The following is a 20,832-nucleotide window of genomic DNA, read 5'->3' as shown; positions in this document are numbered from 1 at the left end:
ATGGATCAAGGGTTTGTTTCTTAAGAAGGGGGAGGACCCAGGATTCTTTTAGGTTAGCTGGCACTGTGTTGGATTTGAAAGAGGAGTTAATGAGCTTTGAGATAAACGGGGCTAAATCTCTGGCTGCGTCCTTTATTATTTGAGCTGGGCAACTGTCGCCCTTACAGTTGGAAGGCTTCAGTGAGAGTGTCGATGCTGGAGATAGGTTTGAAGCTAAAAGGGGAGATAGTATTAGTTTCAGTCACTAGAGGTGCTTGTTGATCAGTAGGAGAGAGGGCGTCCTTTTTATTAGTTATTTTAAGCTGGAGGGTGGAAATTTTATTCGATAGGGCGTTCTGTATGTTAGTGCACCATATCTTGTCCTTGGGGACAGTGTCAGTTGGTTGGATGGGGGATTCCATTTCCCAGAGGATGGCAAAACGTTCCTTGGCATTAGATTTGGCATTAGTAATTCTGTCATTGAATATTTTTTTTTTGTATTGATAATTTCTGTCTTGTAATATTTGGTGAATTGGGTTGAGTTAACTTTTTTGTCATCAGTAGGCGAATTGCTCGAATTGCTCGAGTTTGGAGTTTTCGTTTCTGCTTTCTAAGGTCCTTAAGTTGGGGTGTGAACCAAGCATTAAGGTGGCCTTCTTGTTTAGCTTTCTGTAGTTTGGGTGGTGCAATAGTATCTAGTGCATGAGACATAGCTTTATTAAAGGTGTCTACAAGGGTGTCTGGGTCAGTATTGTTCTCCAGGCCATTGATAGTAGGCAGGAGGAGGAGGATGAGTTTTTCTGTAGTAATGTCTTTTTTACTTCTGGTGGGGAGTGGTGGTATCATTTTGATAATTATAGGGCTGAGGAGGTCAAGTGTGGCAGTGAAATTCATTAGATAGTGGTCGGTCCATGGTTGAGGGATGATGTCAGTAATGACTATGTTGCAGTTAAGTTCAGATACCCAGTCAAGGGTTCTACCTTTAACATGTTTGGGGGTGAGGACTTTTTGGGTAAGGCCGTGGTTGTTTAGGATAGCTGTTATAGAGAGGGCATTTTTATTATATGGCTCATTGAAGCCAATATTAAAGTCGCCCAGCAACAGCGTTTGCGAGTGATTTTGGGTATTGTTAGCTATGTGGGTGGTAAGGTCATCTTCGAAGGTTCCCAAGGGACCTGGGGGCCTATAGATCAAGTGAATAGTTAGCGTGCTGTTATTAGAGAGTTGCAATTTAGCTGAGAGTACATCGCAGGAAGCACAGGGAGGTGAGGTGTCAGTGTCTCCAGTTTTTTCAGTAGACCAGATCTCTTCCCATCTCATCTTTAGTTTGACACCAACATACTAAGAGTTGTGCATTGTATGAGCAGAAGCTGCTGTTTTTGTTTAATAAAGCAGATAAGTGAAGTACCAAACCACATTCTAAATAAGTTGTAACTATGGCACATATTTATCAAAACCTGTTGAATAAAACAAGTATGATGTATTGTGATGGAGGAAGGAGGAACGGAGTAACTAGCAGTAACCACTTAATTCACTGTGCTTTCTCCACACCTTTCTACATACTGAATACAAAGTAATGTTCCAAATGTACACAAGTACTTGGAAATAAATGATTCACACATTTGACAATGAAGTTACAAACATAAGACATACAACATTGCACACAAGCAAACTGTCAAACAGACATGTGGTCTACACAGACATGACGAAAATGTATACAGAGGAATACAGACACAATTACAGTAACGATTTCCTTGTGCAAGAATTATGCGCACAAGCACTCGTGATTTTGAGAATGTGAATGGGCCCAAACACAAGAGTGTTGAAACGAAAGTGATTGGTTTCGGGCACCAGTGTTCATTCAATGAGCAAAACATCACTCGTTGATATCTAACTATGAGGGCCAGCAGGCCAGGGGTCTAACAGGCAGAACTAGCGGTACTAAGCATATAGCTAGTGGTATCTGCAGGTACCCCTGGCTAATCCTAATTGAGGATCTTATGGTCTAAGCCGGAATGAAGGCAGGAGAGAATATGGTTATCAAGTCTTTTCCGAAAATAAAATGATCATCCAATAATCTAGCGGCCGCTGAGAGTGAGTTCCACTGCATGGCCTCTGGACTGACAGAAGAGCTCCCTCTCTGGTGCCCGCTGAGAGGGAGTTCTGCTGCATGGCCTCTGGACTGACAGAAGAGCTCCCTCTCTGGCAACTGCTGAGAGTGAGTTCCACTGCATGGTCACTGGACTGACAGAAGAGCTCCCTCTCTGGCACCTGCTGAGAGTGACTTCCACTGCATGATCACTGGACTCACAGAAGAGCTCCCTCTCTGGCAACTGCTGAGAGTGAGTTCCATTGCATGGTCACTGGACTGACAGAAGAGTTCCCTCTCTGGCACCTTCTGAGAGTGAGTTCCACTGCATGGTCACTGGACTGACAGAAGAGCTCCCTCTCTGGTGCCCGCTGAGAGGGAGTTCTGCTGCATGGCCTCTGGACTGACAGAAGAGCTCCCTCTTTGGCGCCCGCTGAGCGTGAGTTCCACTGCATGGCCACTGGACTGACAGAAGAGCTCCCTCTCTGGCACCTGCTGAGAGTGAGTTCCATTGCATGGTCCCTATACTGACAGAAGAGCTCCCTTTCTGGCACCTGCTGAGAGTGAGTTCCACTACATGGCCACTGGACTGACAGAAGAGCTCCCTCTCTGGCACCCGTTGAGAGTGAGTTCCATTGCATGGTCACTGGACTGACAGAAGATCTCCCTCTCTGGCACCTTCTGAGAGTGAGTTCCACTGCATGGTCACTGGACTGACAGAAGAGCTCCCTCTCTGGCACCTGCTCAGAGTGAGTTCCACTGCATGGTTGTCAGAATGCACCAAAGTATCAACTGAAAAGGATACGATATTCAAAAGGATACAGGAGGTAGGGTCTTCCGGATCCCTGTTCACCCGACTTGATAGTCGTGAAGTCAACAAAGACCTTCCAAATGATACAACCCTCTGGCTGATAAAACAGGCAGAGCGATGGATCACTGGAAAGGGCGTGGGTAAGGTATAGTAATCCAGCCTAGGACAAATTAAAGTATCATGAATAACTGCTCCAACCTGAGTATGATGAGTTAGATAATGACAGGAATGATCACACTGACCTGTATCTCTGGGTAGAACAATCCAGAAGCCTCTTGATGGATTTGAATTGAAGAACAAAATGACAGGGAAGGGAAAATTAGTAAGGGAGACTTATCCCGGACGGAACGAGGCTCACGCTAGATACGGGTTGAATTCACCACAGGATAGCGTCCAAAGTTCAGTTCAAAGTCACTTCCAATAATCCTTGAAAGGCTTCCTTCCCACTTAGGGATCAATCCTTCTGTTAATTCCACAGATGCAGGAGTTAGAAGAAAATAGCGTTTGAAGACAACGTGAGCGTGTGGATTTACACGCGGGCAGGAATCGCGCAGCCTGGGCCAGCCGCGTGTGAAGACAGCGTGCGCGTGTGGATTTACACGCGGGCAGGGTTCGCGCAGCCTTGGCCAGCCGCACTTGAAGACGAAGAGCGCATGTGGATTTTACACGCGGGCAGGATTCACGCAGCCTGGGCCGGCCGCACTTGAAGACGAAGAGCGCGTGTGGATGTTACACGCGGGCAGGATTCACGCAGCCTTGGCCAGCCGCGTATGAAGACAAAGAGCGCGTGTGGATTTTACACGCGGGCAGGATTCACGCAGCCTGGGCCGGCCGCACTTGAAGACGAAGAGCGCGTGTGGGTTTTACACGCGGGCAGGATTCACGCAGCCTTGGCCAGCCGCGTATGAAGACAAAGAGCGCGTGTGGATTTTACACGCGGGCAGGATTCACGCAGCCTTGGCCAGCCGCGTATGAAGACAAAGAGCGCGTGTGGATTTTACACGCGGGCAGGATTCACGCAGCCTTGGCCAGCCGCGTATGAAGACAAAGAGCGCGTGTGGATTTTACACGCGGGCAGGATTCACGCAGCCTTGGCCAGCCGCGTGTGAAGACAAGGAGCGCGTGTGGATTATCACGCGAAGGGATAGCTCCAGGAATCAGCGTGTGGCGGAACACACGCTATCGAAGGCCCAAAAGTAGCTGTAGGAATATACCAGGATGTAGATCAGAGGTTCAGCTACACGACGCCAATAGAGACGATCAGAAGCAGCGAGTGAAGTTTCTACGCTGCTTAAATACGTGATACCGTATTTCACGTGACGAAGCAAAAGTCACGTGAAGTTAGCGACGTGAAAAGTGTAAACGTCGTTTTCCCGGTAACGTATCGAATAGCCTCCATTTGGAGTAGAACGGTCTAGCTGTTCTACGAGCGTAGCGTCCAGCATGCATGACAATGGTCCCTGGACTGACAGAAGAGCTCCCTCTGTGGCACCCTCTGAGAGTGAGTTCCACTACATGGCCACTGGACTGACGGAAGAGCTCCCGCTCTCGATTGCTTCTGAATAAGGTAGAATAACCAGTAGCTGGGTATTAGTTTAACACAGTGATCTGTTGGAATATATTTGTTGAATTTCTCTGTTATTAGATGTTGGGCCATTATCATCTGTACCTGGTGTCTGATAAACTGATCTAGTACATTCTCTCATACACTCTCTCTCACTGTTTATTTCTTATTTTGCCTCTGTCCATTTATAGAGTGTCTCGTTGTATCTATCCCTCTAGCTTTCGCTTGGTTTCTATATTTTTCTCTCACTTTGCCACTCTCACGCTCTCTAGCATTAGCTCTCTCCCTTTGTACGCTCTTTGCATTGATATTTCTCTCTCTTTTTCCCACCCTTTCGCTCACTCTTCTAATCTCCTCCTCTCCCTCTATCTGTGCTTTCATGTGAGATCCTTGCAGAGGCACCACACACCTAGCCCTGAAGGAGTTCTGGATTGTAATGGAAAGGCTGAGTGGGGCTGTAATGTCCTCTGTGTCGTAGTAATCATGTATGGTGTTTAATGCAAGTTAAGGATCCTTGGAGATTTTTGGAAAGAGAGGCTGAGAGGGAGCGCCAGGGAGGTGTACACAGGATGACCTAGCTCTGATAAACTAAAACTAGGGCAGGCCACCGACATAAAACTAACTATACAATTTAGCAGTGTCTGCCAACACAAAAGTAGGACTACACTTTATTAGCAGGGGTAGGGTGATATTTATGATGCCCGTCTTATTTAAGCTCACCCACAACCCACACCCACAAACAACTCACACCCACAACGCACCTTACAAAATGCAGACAAATACACAATGCACACCACCCAAGACCTACTACTAATTTCAGACTGGCAGGACACACACCGAATCTCCTGGCAGCTAATGCAGCCTACACCACGTCAGAAGCAGGAAACGGTGGTTGCATTGCAAATCTTTCCCTGTCTATTTCCCCTGACCCTCCCAGTGCCCAAGAGTACTAGACCCTCCAGGAGGGCTTGGCGGAATGCAGCCAGCCCAAATGGTCCCCCTTCTCAGTCCTAGGTGCACTCGCATCCTGCATATAATCTCCTGACAATTTGATGCTAACCTGTCTATTACACACAAAAGGTATTTGAATAACCTGCTTGTTGCGCGAAAGATGTATTGGGATACATACTGTTTATTGCACTCAGCCTTGATCTCGCAATGAGAAGATCCATGATATTAACCTGTCATTGAACGTTCATGCAAAATGCAGAACAAATGGACTACGAAGACACTAGATACTAGAATCTGAAGACTCAGGAGGATAACCTGCCTATTGTACTTACAAGTCATATTAGACCAGCATATCTATTGCACCTAGAGATAGCGCAGCCTTTCTACAGATGATCCTCACACAGCAACTTCAATAACAAGAAAACATCCAGCCTCAAGGTACGTATGCACCAACCGCTTCAGTAGACTACAGCCGCAGGCACGACTACCCATCTACATGCACCAGAATGCAGCGATGACCTATGAAAAAAATCCAGTCTAGCTGGGTACATAATGTTCCACCAGACTTAAACACAGTGCACAGCACCTCTGGCATCAGAGTACAGCAACGACCTACGACAAATGCGGTCTACCTGGACACATAACATTTCTCTGACACAAAACATATCCTCTCCAATTCAGCATCCATCCACGTGCCTGATACCTTGGGTCGCTTAATGGAGCTCGGCCAGACTACTTAACGCCTTAACTTAGCCAAATGCACACACGCATTCTAAGCCTACAGACAACTTTCCCATACCTTGAACTTCGGTCATCCGAGGGCGTTCCCACCACAAGCGCGTTAGGGCAGATTGGGCACTATATAAATCACTATTACTACTTTACTTAGCAATGTAATCACTTTTTTTGCAGGGATCACATTATTGACATGTTAATCAAAGTGACCTGAAATCAAACCATTTTTTTCAACTGCACATCATTCTATTAAAATGTTATTGAATTAAAGTGAATACAAATAATTCCTGTACACAATTCCTTTGGCCTGATATTTGGAGAGATGGGCAGGCAGAGAGCCACTGAGAGCTTGAAGGAGGTACAGCTACTGCATACATCCTGCACCTCATCCTCTTCATTGTTCCCACCAGCCCAACACAAGTCTTTGTTAATCATTTGCTGCCTTTCTTCAGGGCCGTTTTTATTGAAGAGCATGGTCAACCAGGAATCATGGACGTTTTTCCTGCTGATCAGTTTAGTACTTCTTGTGGCAGTGGAGTCGACCTTACTACTCAAACTGCAAATACAACCTTTCAGTGTCTCTGTGGGATGTGGACTGGTTTTCATGCGAGGCAGGTGCTTATTTGCCTTGCCTTGTGATTGTTGTTGTAATTAACTTCCAGGTTCCATCTAAGCTGTGCATATTATTTAATACTTTGTTTAGAATACAGTTAGATAAACAAACACAAAGGTAGAGTAGGGATCATCTTCAGTTGAGAAGATAGAAGAAACTGCCATTCAGCATATAATATTTCCCTTTGTCTGTACGAAGACTGAAGCAATTGTTACAGCCTTATGCTTCCAAATGAATGTATATATTTTAGGTTTGTTGCAATCCTATGAAAAACTTCCAGGGCAAGATCAGCGAATACCGGCAGATTTGAATATTTGAGTCAGGTTTTTTGTCAAGGATTTAAACCTCTAACCAATGCAGATCATGATTACAATCACATTTGTTTGTTTGCTGTGGAGCAGGCATTAAACAATATTGATTTTAAAATAGTATATGGTGTAATAATGTCCTTATCGTGTTGTTTTACATGTGTGTAGTCACCTTTGTGCTTAGTAGGGCCACCTGTGATCCCAACCATAGATCATTCTTCGTGAGGTAGTCTCCTGAAGTCATCTCAAGTGATGATAATCTGATTTCCCATTTTCAAAGGCTACAGCTTGTCAATAATGTGGTGTTATGTAGCCGTTTCACGGGCGGGTAATGGCCTTTGGCACCAGTTCACAGCCCGTGAGAAGCAAGGGCCAATAACGTGGGTTCAGGGCCATTTCTCCCTGGTGTTGCCCATGGAATGGGTACACAAGGAAATTAGCAGCCCGGGTTACCAAAGTGGCCACCAGGTGTGCTAAAGAAAAAAATAATTTTCCTTCCTACAACAGAACGCTGGTTGCGTCCCGTTGTAGGAAGGAACATTCCATACCAATATGGCCACCATTGAAAGCTGAGAGGAAGGTGAGGCTGCAGCGGCGAGGGTCACCACAGCCAAAATAAGGTAAGTGGGGAGGGCTGAGGGGTTAATAAAGGGGGGAAAAAAGAGGGAAGGAGGGTGGGGGAAGATGGCTGTGGTGAGAGCCGGCAATCAGGTGGCTTGAAGCACTGCTTGTCCCGGCATTCCAAGCCCACATTCCTAGCCACCTGATTGGCTGGCTCCCCCGCTTCTGGTGCTAATGTAACATATGCAATTTGAGGTCATATCCTTTGCATTGGATTGGCACAAATAAGCATAGATGGCTTGAGTTAGGCAAGTCTTCAGACCACCACTGGTTTGGCTGAAACACACAGTCTATTAAATAGGCTGACATGGGGGACATGTGATTGGAGGCCAAGGAAGAGTATACACACAAGTGTTCTGTGTCACTAGAAATAAGAGATATGAATCATAATTAGATGTATATTTGTTTGTTTGTAGATTGATGCTAGATGACATCTCCCACCTTTTGACACCACGGATTAGTTTCAAACTTAACCATATGCTTCCTGTAGAAGGTCACTTAAATTGGGTGGCTGAATTGGTAGCCTATTCCTTGACGACCGAAACATATGTCAAGCTGAATTGAATAAGCATTTTGCTATTTGATCTTTGTATTAACACTCACTGAGAATTTAGACAAGTGTTATGATTGATGTAATAGTGTGAGTATTGTGGTTTATTTATAATCCTGGTCGTGTAAGATATGTGCATTAAGAGAGAGTATGAATGAATAATGGAAAGAATGGTGGTGTACGGATGTAGATGTTGTAAATAAGAGATACTGTTGTGCATTAAAAAGAGACGGTACGTGAACAAATATTCAAAATCTTTATAGAAATAAATATATTTTGGTCATACTGACAAGATTTTTGCTGTCAATTCTAAGAAAGGTTCTGATCTCATTTGCCAAGGTACACATTATTGTAGTTTGATATATTTAGCCTGAAAGACATGTGGCTGTCTGGGCACCCTTATTTTTGAAAATTGGATTCCAAATCCTACAACAGTCACATCCAAAATGTCTAGTGAAAGAGTAAACAAGAAAAGCCATTAGGATGTCAATGTAAGAAGTAGTTTTAGGTAACACAATGTGAAGTAAGCTGTTCAACTTGTTATCTTTTTATTAAAATGTTTTGTTTGATATTACAAACTTTTCATTTATACTTCTGCTACTATTAAGAACAAAAAGAAGAAAAACAAAATATTGTTATCTGATTACATTTCTTTCAAATATTTAAACCTCTTTCGTGATCTCAGTCTAGAATTTAATTACTGTAATGATAAGCCATTGATATTTTCCTTGTAGCAGTTGTGCCCATCTTTCTTCTGTCGTCATTGGCTTGTCCGAGATCTTGAAAAAGTCTCTGTAAAGATCCCTTTTTTCTTTCAGAGATGGGCAGACCATAATCAGTTGAAATAAAGTTTCTTGTACTTTTGTTTCATTGCAGAACCGGCAGACTGGGGATAAAGTATGTGGTTTGTCTATCAACGATAAGTAGTCTTGGGTCAGTAAAATATTCAATTGGAAACGCAAAAAGAGATCACGGATATTTCAATCCGAGAATTAATTCAAATAGTGTGGTAGTTCATTAAGGGCCCTTACTTCATTTCCACATTTGAGATGACATTTGAATCTTCTTTGTTCATCTATAGTTCTTATCAATCGTTGGTTTGAATTTTTTGTTTTACGTGCTGCGGTCTATTTATCAGCATTTCCTCTGTGATTTCTTCTATTTGCATTTTTCGTTTAATCTCAGATGACCACTTCGAAAGAGCTGATATCTGAAAAGCGTGAGTATTTCTAATGCTGGTATTTTATCTTCCGAGATTATTTCTCTATGGAGATCCATCTGTTTCCACAAAACTATGGATTGTATAGATTGTAGGGCCAATTCAAATCGGATTCTTGGCATCGGGAACGACTTCGGAAGTGCTAGAGTTTTCCTCCAGAATATCGCCTCCTAATAGGACCATTTGATTGCTTGCTGGTTGATTAGAGTTTCACTAGCATAGGTCAAAATCAGCATTACCTTTTGTTTGTATAACATGGTTGTTGCTTTTGCTGAGTACGTTCCATATTTTAAATGAAAGAAACGGCCTTGTCTTGCCAATGATCTTGCTTTCCCCTCAATATGATCTTTCCATTCGTTTTCATTCAAGGAGGGGTTGATCAGAGCACCCAAGTATTTTATTGTCTTAGTTGTCATGATTTCTTTGTTATCTAATTGAATTTTTAGGTTATATTGAAGCTTACTATTTTGAGTCGAGAGTTTCATTACCTTTGTTTTGGTGATATTAATTTGCAGATCGTTTTCCTTCATATATATTTGTGCTTTGTCCAATGTTTCTTGTAAACCCTTCACTGTTTTATCTAGGATGATAATATCATCAGCATAGGTTAACGTTTGAATGGGCTCATTGTTGATCTTAGGTGGATTCACTATTCTGTTTAGAATTTTTTCTCTGATATCATTGGTGGACAGGTTGTATAGGCAAGCGGCTAAGGGGCATCCTTGTTTCAACCCGTTCCAGGTCGGAATAGAATCAGTCACTATACCATCATTTGTGAGCCGCACTCGAATGGACTTATTCGAATAGAATTGTTTTATTGGGTTCAAGATAGAAGGACAACCCCAAGTTGTTAATTTGGTCCATAATTTGTGCCTATTAACGGAAACAAAAGCCATCTTTAGATCTATAAAAATTGCATAAACTTGTTGAGTCCTGACTATTGCTTCATGTTTTACCATATTCAGCAACAGAAGGTTCAAATTAGTACCTATTTTGGTGACAAAACCTTTTTATCTTTTTGCTTGTTTTTCATTATCTGCTGCCCAGGTGTTAGGTTTTTTTTGGAGATAGCCAGCAAATAATTTTTCCAAAGGATCTAAGAGGGCTATAGGTCTGTAGTTTGCCAGATACTTTCGGTCTCCTGCCTTGAAAATTGGAATCAATGTGGCTACTGTCCAGGTACATGGAATCTCTTTTGTCTTTTCGATGAGGCAGAGAAGACAGATGAAAAAATGTGCCCATTCTTCTGGGGCTGCCTTAAGATTGATGTTTGACAGTCCGTCAGGACCTGGTGCTCGAGATGAGTTGAGGGCCTTGATGGTATTTATGATATCTTCTGCATCCCACTTGAGGTTCCAAATACAATCTTCTTTTTCTCTGACGCTTATCGAAGTCTGAGTATTTTGCTTGTATAGATTTGAAAAATGGTTCAACCATGTGTGTGATTCAACTTCTAGAATCATAATATGGGATTTTGGTGCATCATTCATCAGGGACCATAGATATCTCGTATTTTTCAAGTTCAGCGCAGTTAAGATCGCTCCACCACCATTATGCTTCATTGTAACTTTAATTGCTTTTATTGAGTTGGAATATTTTTTTTCCTTTTTTATTTCAATTTCGAAGTCAAGTTATTTCTTTTTTTTGTTGTCATAATCGTTTCTGATGTTGCTGTTTCTTTTGTTTGATTTCCATATTAAAATGGTGACTATGGATATACTTTTGTATATGCTTAGGTCTTGATCGTGATTGTTGGTATTTTTCTTAGATCCATCCATAGTTCAATTTTGGTTGATCTTGAAGAGGCGCTTCCTCGAAGGTGGAGACTAACCCGGCTCTCTGGTGTTGCTGAATTCGAAGTCTGTTCAACCCGTTGGTAGGTTCGAGGTCTGGTAAGGTTATACGATGGTCTTTTGATGTTTGCGTGGAACACAAAATTGTTATTTGATGATGGTCACTAGCAGAGTGTGGAATGTTAGCAGTCAAAATTGTTGATTTCTGGAGTCTTTCTGAGATAAAAATGTAATCAATGATTGAGGTGGGGTTTTCTCTTGACCAGGTTGGATGCGGAAGACCTTTATTATTCATAGGTTGTTCACTTAGAAAGATATTATGAATTGTTAGTTCTTTAATCCATTTTCTCGCTCTACTCGAAATCTCATGAGTATCTAGTTTTACACCTCCTTTGTTGAATAAATGGAGGTTGAAATCTCCTGCTATGATGAATTCTGTTCCACTGTTGGAGATGGCAACATTATTAATTTCATCACATATCGAATCTATAAATTTGTTATCGGTCATTGCAGTTGGCTTCCAGTAGATGTTAAAAATCGTTATGCAACAGGAATTCAGGCACTGAGTCACAATGTTGTTATTAAAGGTCGGCATTAGGATGGTGATGTATTGGGCCAATGGATGCATGTTCTTTCTTGTTAGTATCGCCCATGAAGGCATGATTTTCATTAAGATCATCATTCCTGATGCAGGTCTACCTTGTTGTGAGATTATTGCAGGATTCGTCATGGTTATGAATCCCTCACACAGTATCTCTTCATTCAACCAGGTTTCTTGTAAACAAATTATATCCGCTTCTGCAAGAGTTAATGAAGATTCTTCAAAGAGATGTTTATGTCCTCTCGTGTTCCAAGAGCATAAAGATGTTTTATTCAAATGGAAATCTTTACACTTCGATTGTTATACATAGGTTTTCCTAGTACCTTAACTTTGGTTATCACGTAGAAGGTTAGATCTTGTTTTGGGGTTCCTTGAGTGATCATGCCATGTTTGTAGCATCATGTGTATTTGGTGAGATAATTCTATTGACTAATCCCCGAGAATTTGCATTTGTGTCTCTATCTTGTTTCTTGTCTCTTGAGGCCGGCTTTGTTCCATACGTTTGTTACGTGCACGTTGATCGAATAACGCAAGTTTCTTGGATTTTTTTTTCAGCCATTATTCTGGTTACAAAGATTACTTCTGTTTTAAATCCTAGTGTTAGCAATTTAGAGTTTGTAGCTAAGACACGCTGCATGGTGTCTTTGGTATAGAAATCAATATGAGCTTCTTCCATGTGACGTTTATCAGGGAAGAGAATTACTTCGAGGTCGTCAGATCCAATTAGGGCTAGTTTTGGAATTACATTGATTAAACGGAAGATGTTAGACCTATTCATCAATACTGGCTCTTCGGGCCTTGTCGTAGTTGGAAACAGTGCTATTCTAAATGCACAAGAAGCCTTCAATGGATTCTGAAAATTTGGTTTCATGAGTGGTGGACTGAGTTGGGCCACAAGGCAATGATTGTTTTTAGAAGGAATTTGCGTTTCTGAAGATGACCATGATTCATCATTAGATACTGATGAATATGTAAGAGAAATGTTATTTGATGGATCCCCAGTACATTGGTTATTTAGAGAAATGTCTGTGGACGTGTCCTGGCATTCATCTAGAACAATTAGTAGCTCATCCTGTGATTTTATGGAAATTGAGTTACGATCAATCGAGCCATCAGACGTCGATATATCCACTGGTGGCAATTTGTTTGCCTGTTTGTTAGTTGTATCCGGATTAATCACTGCTATGAGCGCGTCCATTGGTACTGGGGGTGGGTGGTTGAGTTGTTGAGATGTATTTCTCAGTGTATTCATATTTCTTAGGATTGGATTTGCTCATTGTTGAAAGAATTGCTTGGTTGCAGTTCGTTGACTAGGTTTGTGCATATTTTCATCTATCGATTTTTTACTGTTTGCATTTTTCTGAGAAATGCACGCGATCCTGCTTGAGATTTATTTAAGGCTTTTTTATTTGTTGGTTTACTCTGTGATTCTTGGCCCGCAAGTCCTCATTTAGAGAGGTCAAAAATGTCAAAAGGAGTGCATAGAGGTGGGTAGATGGTGTCTAGATTCACCAGCACTGAGGAATTCAGTGCTACAATGAGAGAGGTTTGAATTTCATATTGTGTTGTTTGATCAATGTTTGTGACGTTTGTATCGGTTATCTTCTCGGTTTGTGTTTGTTTCGTTGTCTGTTGTAATTGCGGAGTACTTTGTAAATGTTTTTTTGTTTTGTCGTCTATCATTTATTTTGTAATTGTTGATACTGTTTCCATTAGATTTTGTTTATCTACACGGTCCACTCTTGCCAATTCCGCTAAGCAGGTTTTCCATATCCTAGATGATTCAGCTTTTTATTTCAGATGCTCCTGTATGGTACTTATAAAGGTCTCCAAATAGGTTTGTTTGGTCATGATCATAGCTAAGAGGGTTGTTTGGTTTTTTATTGAGTCAACCATGGATTCCTGAATTTTTAAGAATGGGATCATCGCAGTTGATAATACTGCTACTAAAGTATTCTGAAGATCCAGCATTGTAGTTGGCAATCTGTGTGGAATTTCAGGCGTAACACTCGGAGATTCAGATTTCATGCTCAGAGATAGGAATTCAGAATCTTCTGTTTTGTGCTTCATTGTCGAATTCTGGGGGGTTTTCGGAAGTTATTTCAGAGGAGAGTGAATTCTTTTAGGTACAATTGGAGTAGATGTATTGATCTTTTTGATTTGGGTAGGGGTAAGGACTCCAGTGAAGACTTCAGTTCTTTTTTCTTGAGAGTCCATAATGGCGTCTATCTCTGTGATATCAAGAGAAAGCTGTGCAATCCGGACAGACAGTGGTTTGGAATGGTCGTCGTTACTAGGGTCAACAGGGTAATATGCTGATTGCCAATGCTGTTTGGCTGCCCTGGCTCTTTCTTGAAGTGATGGTGTAAAGCATGAATCTTCAGAGATAGCTTTTTTCAATGTTTATCTGCAGCTTGAAATTGCCCTGGTTCTGATGAAGGTGGGATAGAGTAATCAAATGGTAATCTATCATGAGGGTTGTTTACTGTAGTTGGTACCTGGAGTGGAGGAGTACTGGTATTAAGAGACGGGGTGGTGGCCTTTGTTTGAACTGGGTACATGCGTGTCTCTGCGTTATGAAGCTGAAATAAGTTTTTGGTTGGTAGTTAATTTTCTAGTTCTAGTGGGTGTTTTGAAATGGGGGGGTCTTGATAGAACAAGGTGCATTTTGGTGATGATAATACCTTGTCACAGAGTTCAAGAGATTTAACTTCTTTATCTGGTTTTTGAATGAACCTCTCGATTGTTGAGGGCTCAATTTTTTCGTCTATGGGTTTATCATTGGCCATGAATTTTCCGTTCGAATCTTGTTGGATTGTAGTTTTATTCGATAGGGCTACAGATTCTACTAGTTTCCCTTGTAGCCGTGTACGGGGTTTTGTGGATTCCATTTGGAATATTGTAAGGGGTGGTTGGGAAAATGCTAAGCAGAATTTTACTATATGTACGACTAGTTATTGATTTTGCAAGCACTTACCGCAGATCCCTCCTCGTCCAGCCGCAAACAGCCAAAACAGCAGCACCCTTTACGCCAGCGTGCTTAATGCCGCAAGGGCAGCGCTGTGCTGGTTTTGTAGGTGACTTCCTGTAGGCATGGCACAGTATGGTCACATGACTCCGGTCATGTGACAGGTCTGGAAATCACAACGAAAGATGCCCCACTCTCCTCAACCGCTGATGGCTGGAACCGCCAGACTTACGCGAATTGGAGCGGAGGCTTGCAGTTCAGATCAAACAAGTCTCAAGCAGGTAAGTGAAGAGTCCAACAGCCGCACAGCCCAAACAGCAGCGCCCTTTACGCCAGCGGGCTTAACGCTGCAAGGGTCACGCTGTGCTGGTTTTGTAGGTGACTTCGTGTAGGCGTTGCACAGTATGGTCACGTGACTCCGGTCACGTGACAGGTCTGGAAATCAAAACGAAAGTTGCCCCACTCTCCAAAACTGCGGACGGCTGGAACCACCAGACTTACACGAATTGGAGCGGAGGCTTGCAGTTCAGATCAAACAAGTCTCAAGCAGGTAAGTGAAGAGTCCAACAGCCGCACAGCCAAAACAGCAGCGCCCTTTACGCCAGTGACCTATTTACTAGACATTGTACCTATCATGCATGCACAAATGTTACACAGTCTGTCAAAAATGCCCATTGAAGAAGACTCCCTTTTCAAAATACTGCCTTGTCAACCTTGGCCAGTAATTAGAAGGCAACACAGTCTCTGTCACTCTTCACACATCCTCCTATAGATAGGCCGTGTCTTCTCCACAAGAAATACATCCCCATCCCTGTTTCATATTTTGGTTTTTTGTTAATGCATGAATCAGATAAGACGGAAAATAATTTGGTAGGTTTACTAAGAATGATTCACAGGGGCAATGCCATGTTATGTCATCAGCGTGGTAAGGGACAGAGCAATGGGGGCATCAGAGTTAAGGTGGTTCAGATTCAGCAACTGCAAATGTCATGGGGTTTGTTGCTTTAAATTGGCACCTTAACGTTACCTCAACCAATGTTTTTTCACTGAATTGCAAGTTTTTTTTTTTTACACTGAACTTATTCACCTTAACTGTCCCTTAACTAAAGTTTTTTCACTGAATTTCAAGGATTGTGTTATGTTATATCTCCCATCACCTATAATTCTGTCTTGTTTTCTGATAGCATACCTGCTGTCATATCATTTGTTAATAATATCTATTCTTGAGTTACAGAACATAGGGTTTATCAAGCATCTCCTATTTTTGTGTGTCTACTAGATAAGAAGGGATTAGTAATGATGCAATTTGACAAGTAAGAGTGAGGTGGGTTTTATGGGAGAATGTAATGAGAAAATCCTCACCAATATACCTTACAGATTATAAACATACAAATCATTTTAGGGACTTCCTATACATATGAATGTTTTATTTCAAAAATAATTCTCAGACTATTCAGATTGAGAATTATCAAAAAGGGAAAGAAATGAAGAGAGTATGTGAATTGAGAAGTCATAATGTTATGAATTATTCAGATGATACTGAGACAAGGAAGAGTACATTGAGCATCAATGCAGATCAAAAAAACCATATATACACCGAATTAAATAAAAACTGCATCTTAATCTCCCAATAACTAAATGTTATGTGAAGGCAGAATGTAAACTCTACAACCACTTTGATAATTGCACTCTCTTTTAGAAAATGTTCAGTAAAAATGGAGAAAATAATGCACTAATTTGCTTGACTTTGGGATTCAAACCGCAATGTGAGCAGCACTAATTTCTTCAGAATATTCATATAAGGAAAGGCACAAATATAACATTTATAGAAATAAGTATTAGCCACACCTTAAATTGTTCATCTCATAGGAAGACCACTTTTTGGCCGGCTTATAACTTTGCTCCCCCTGGACGAATTTGCATCAAACTTTGCAAAAGAAGTATATGGACCTCTCTGAATATTTTTGGGAAGTTGTGTGAGGTTTCGTAGAGTGGGGTGCAAAGTTATAGGGGGGTCCCAAATGGTGATTTTGTCACGCTCAGCTGACTCCCACGGAGGCGCTGACCTGGTTTTGAGTGCTGATGCCTCTTCAATGGTGAAGCGCAGGGCTCTGAAGATGGACAGGACGGGCCCCTCAACTCTGGCTAATCTGGCTCGCAGGAATATCCTCGTGTACGTGAAAAGGGAGTATTATAATCTGGCGGAATAATGCTCGAGCCTCCCACTCCCTTCCAACCCTCCTCGATGCCCTTCCAGGATTCCCCGTGAAGCCTCACCTTAGGGTCTGAAAGGACGAGCTCTCCATCCTGCTTCTGACGCAGGGGCGCGTTGAACCCAGTTACTTCACTGGATTGAGGTTGGATGGGAGTTCAAGTAAGCTTGATTATACTGGTAAGGTGCTGTAAAAGTTCTGTTGCAAGTTCAAAAGTTCAAGCTTTAAATAATAATGTTCATTGTCTTTTTCAGGTGATGAATGAAGATTCCCTTAGTGACTTCTTGCAACAAAGCGCTAATGCAGATGTCTTTTCCCCATAGGGGCCGGGGTTTGGAATGCCGGAGATATGGCGCCGACCCGAAGTGAAACGTGCAGTTCCAGTAAAGATCAGGTAAGTTCTAGGTGAGCGCTCAGGTAATGTCTTTACATTCGCTCATCTAATGTCTTTGTCTTTTTTCCCCATAGGGGCCGGGGTCCGGAAATGCCTGGAAGCGGCAAGACCCGAAATGAAATGGGAATGACCCAACAGGTAAGTCTCAGAAGGAAACTGAGCTTTTCCTATTCCCTTCCTTCTCTCAGCTTTTGTTCTTGTCTTTTTCTCTCTAGGCTCTGGGAAGTGGCTGCAAATCCGGATGATCGCTGCTGAAGATGGAGGCGCCCAGGAAAGGTGAGTGAAATGCAGCGCTGCAGCGATCGAAGCGAGATGCTTTTAAAAATGATGTCTTCCTTTTCAGGATCGTCAGTGAGATGTCTCCGGGATGCAGATTTAGCAGGTAAGGTCTTCTTCCTCACCAAATCTCTTCTTATCTCCCTTTGCAGGTGGCCCTGGATGCTGACAGTCGTGGCTGAAGTCCAGATGCAGGAGCAGACACAGTGAGCGTCCAGCTGCTAGGTGCAGAACAACGCGAAGCACGTGTGCCTGTTCGGGTGGGGTTTAAATAGCCTTGGAAGAAGTTCCAGGTATGTATCCTTCCACCGATCAGGTATGTATCCTTCCCTGACCACACCCGGGTGGAAAGTAGTCCCACAGGTAAAGTAGTCCCATTCAGTCCTCAAGAGGGCCTGGATGTAGCAGCATGGTCTGCATCAGGTAAGTGCACATTAAAACACTTGAACACATGTCTAGCTTTATGAGCCTGGCGCCCTAGGTGCCAGGACTGGGGTCCAACATGAGCCTGGCGCCTAAGGCGCCAGGACTGCGTCCAAAGAGCCCCAGCTGGGGCCCTTTGAGACTTCCCTTGGGGGAATGATGCCTGCCTCTGGGGCTGCTGGGTCGGACCTGGCTCCTTGGAGGTAGGCATCATGACAGTACCCTCCCTCAAGGCCTCTCCCAAGGTTGTTCCCTCCGGGGGTTTTGGCTTGTTCGGAAATCTCCGGTGGAACCTTTGTACTAATCAAGGTGCGTGAACATGGTTACTAGGCTCCCACGATCTCTCCTGAGGTCCATATCCCTTCCAGTCAACAAGATAGAAGAGTTTCAACTTTAACACCTTGGAGTCTAAAATGTCTTTAACTTCGAATTCTAATTCCCCTTCAATTTGAACTTGGTCTGGAGGCTTGGACAGTCGGGTTCCTGGTTGTACTGGCTTCAAAAGTGATCCATGAAAAACTGGATGAATACGCATGTTGGACGGTAAATCCAGTTTAAAGGCCACTGGGTTGATTATAGCTTTGGTGGGATAAGGTCCTATGAATCTGGGATTGAAAGTTTGCGGGCCCTTGAGGGGTAAATGTTTCGTTGCTAGCCATACCTGATCTCCTACTTGGTAAGGAGGAGTTTTACTTCGGTGTAAATCAGCGTTTTCTTTATACTTTGTCTTGGCTTGCTGTAAATGAGTTGCAGCTTCTTTGAAGGCTCGGGTTATTGTGGAATGCAGATGATTTACTGCGGGCATTTCCAGGGTCAGAGGTGGATCTAGGTCAGAGGTCCGAGGATGGTGACCATACAAGGTATAAAAAGGAGTTTGTCCGGTTCCAGAATGCACTAAATTGTTGTATGCATATTCTGCGATCCAAAGGATGTCTTTCCAATTTAACTCGGATTGGTGTAACATGCACCGAAGATATTGCTCGAGAGTCTGATTGGTTCTTTCGGTTTGTCCGTCGGTCTGGGGGTGGTGGCTGGTGGACAACCACACATCTATTTGTGCTAGTTGGCAACACTTCTTCCAAAAATGGGAGATAAATTGACTTCCACGATCTGAGACTAATATGGAAGGGAAACCATGTATGCAAACTAAATTCTCCAGAAATTCCTTGGCCAAGGTGGAAGCGGAAGGCAACCCTTTTAAAGGGATAAAGTGGGCCATTTTGGAGAATAGATCCACAATTACAAGAATAGTGTTGTAACCACCACAAGGAGGCAGGTCAGTTATAAAGTCCATTGACAAGGTGTGCCATGGTGCCGGTGGAATATCCAAGGGCTGAAGTAGGCCGGCTGGCCTTTTCTTTTGACCCTTGTTTTGGGCGCAAATTCCGCAAGACAACACAAAAGACTTTATGTCTTTTCTCCAAGAAGGCCACCAGAAGTGGCGTTTGATTTTTTCTTCCGTTTTAGCGATACCAGGCTGACCTTCCATTAATGATTCATGATGATGGGCAATGACAAGTTCTTGCAATTCTTTGCTTGGCAGAAACAGCCGCTCCTGGAAGTAGGGTAAATCATCCTTAACGGTGTAATGAGGACCCTTTTGACTCCATTCCAGTAAGGCTGAAGAGTCTAAAAGTTGTTTTACTTGAGTTTGGATGTCCTCAATAGTTTGCAATAAAGTTAAGCCTAAGATTCTTTGTTCAGGTATGATTGGCACTGGTTCTAAACTCGAATTGGGTTCTTCCATGCCAATCCGGGATAAGGCGTCCACTTTACCATTCTTGCAGCCAGGGCGATAGGTAATTACAAAATCAAATTCCGCAAAGAATAGAGCCCATCGGAGTTGTCGCGAAGATTGAGCTTTGGCCGTCTTTAAATACTGCAAATTTCTGTGGTCCGTAATTACGGTGATGGTGTGTCTTGCCCCGAGAAGGTAGTGACGCCAAACCTTGAAGGCAGATTTAATAGCCAGTAACTCTTTGTCAGTAATTGCGTAATTGATTTCAGGAGGAGAGAATTTTCTGGACCAAAAGGCTACAGGGTGTAATTGGTTAGTTTCTGGGTCTCTTTGCGACAGGACAGCTCCCATGGCCGAACTGGATGCGTCAGTTTCCACAATGTAAGGGAGATCTGGGTGCGGGTGCTTCAATACAGGTGCAGAGGTGAATTTGGTTTTCAGGTCCTGAAAGGCTTGTTCGGCCTCAAGAGTCCATTCGAAACGTTTATTTTTCTTTAGGAGAGCTGTGATGGGTCCACGAGCACCATTGGCATGACAAAATGCGAGGTCAAAGAGTTTGTTTTCAAGCTCGGCAATCGGACCCCTACGCTTGTCGGGCTAGGTCGTTTCCCGAATCAGGTGTCAATAACTCATTATCAGTGGCTCCAACCACCTTCTGAGGTGGTTTACGCGGACAACTTCGAAGAAAGTGACCGGAAGCCCCGCAATACAGGCAAAGTTGCATTTGCCGCCTTCTCTCTCGTTCCTTCTGCGTTAATGGTCCTTTAACACCGCCAATTTGCATAGGTTCGGAAACATCGGTACTCTTGGAGTTAGCGTGGGTCTTGATCGGTACTCGGGTTTCGTACTTGAACCGATCTGCTTTTCTATTTTGAAGTCTGTGGTCAAGTTGAACCACTAAGTCTATGTAGTCTGCGCAGGCCTGGGGTGGATTTACTATCTGAGCTAGAACATCTTTAAGCTCTCCGCGCAGGCCTTGATGAAAC

The sequence above is a fragment of the Ambystoma mexicanum genome, chromosome 3p (assembly GCF_040938575.1).
Source record: "Ambystoma mexicanum isolate Mex_15411 chromosome 3p, UKY_AmexF1_1, whole genome shotgun sequence".
Classification (NCBI taxonomy): domain Eukaryota; kingdom Metazoa; phylum Chordata; class Amphibia; order Caudata; family Ambystomatidae; genus Ambystoma; species Ambystoma mexicanum.
Note: the sequence above shows the minus strand (reverse complement) of the source record.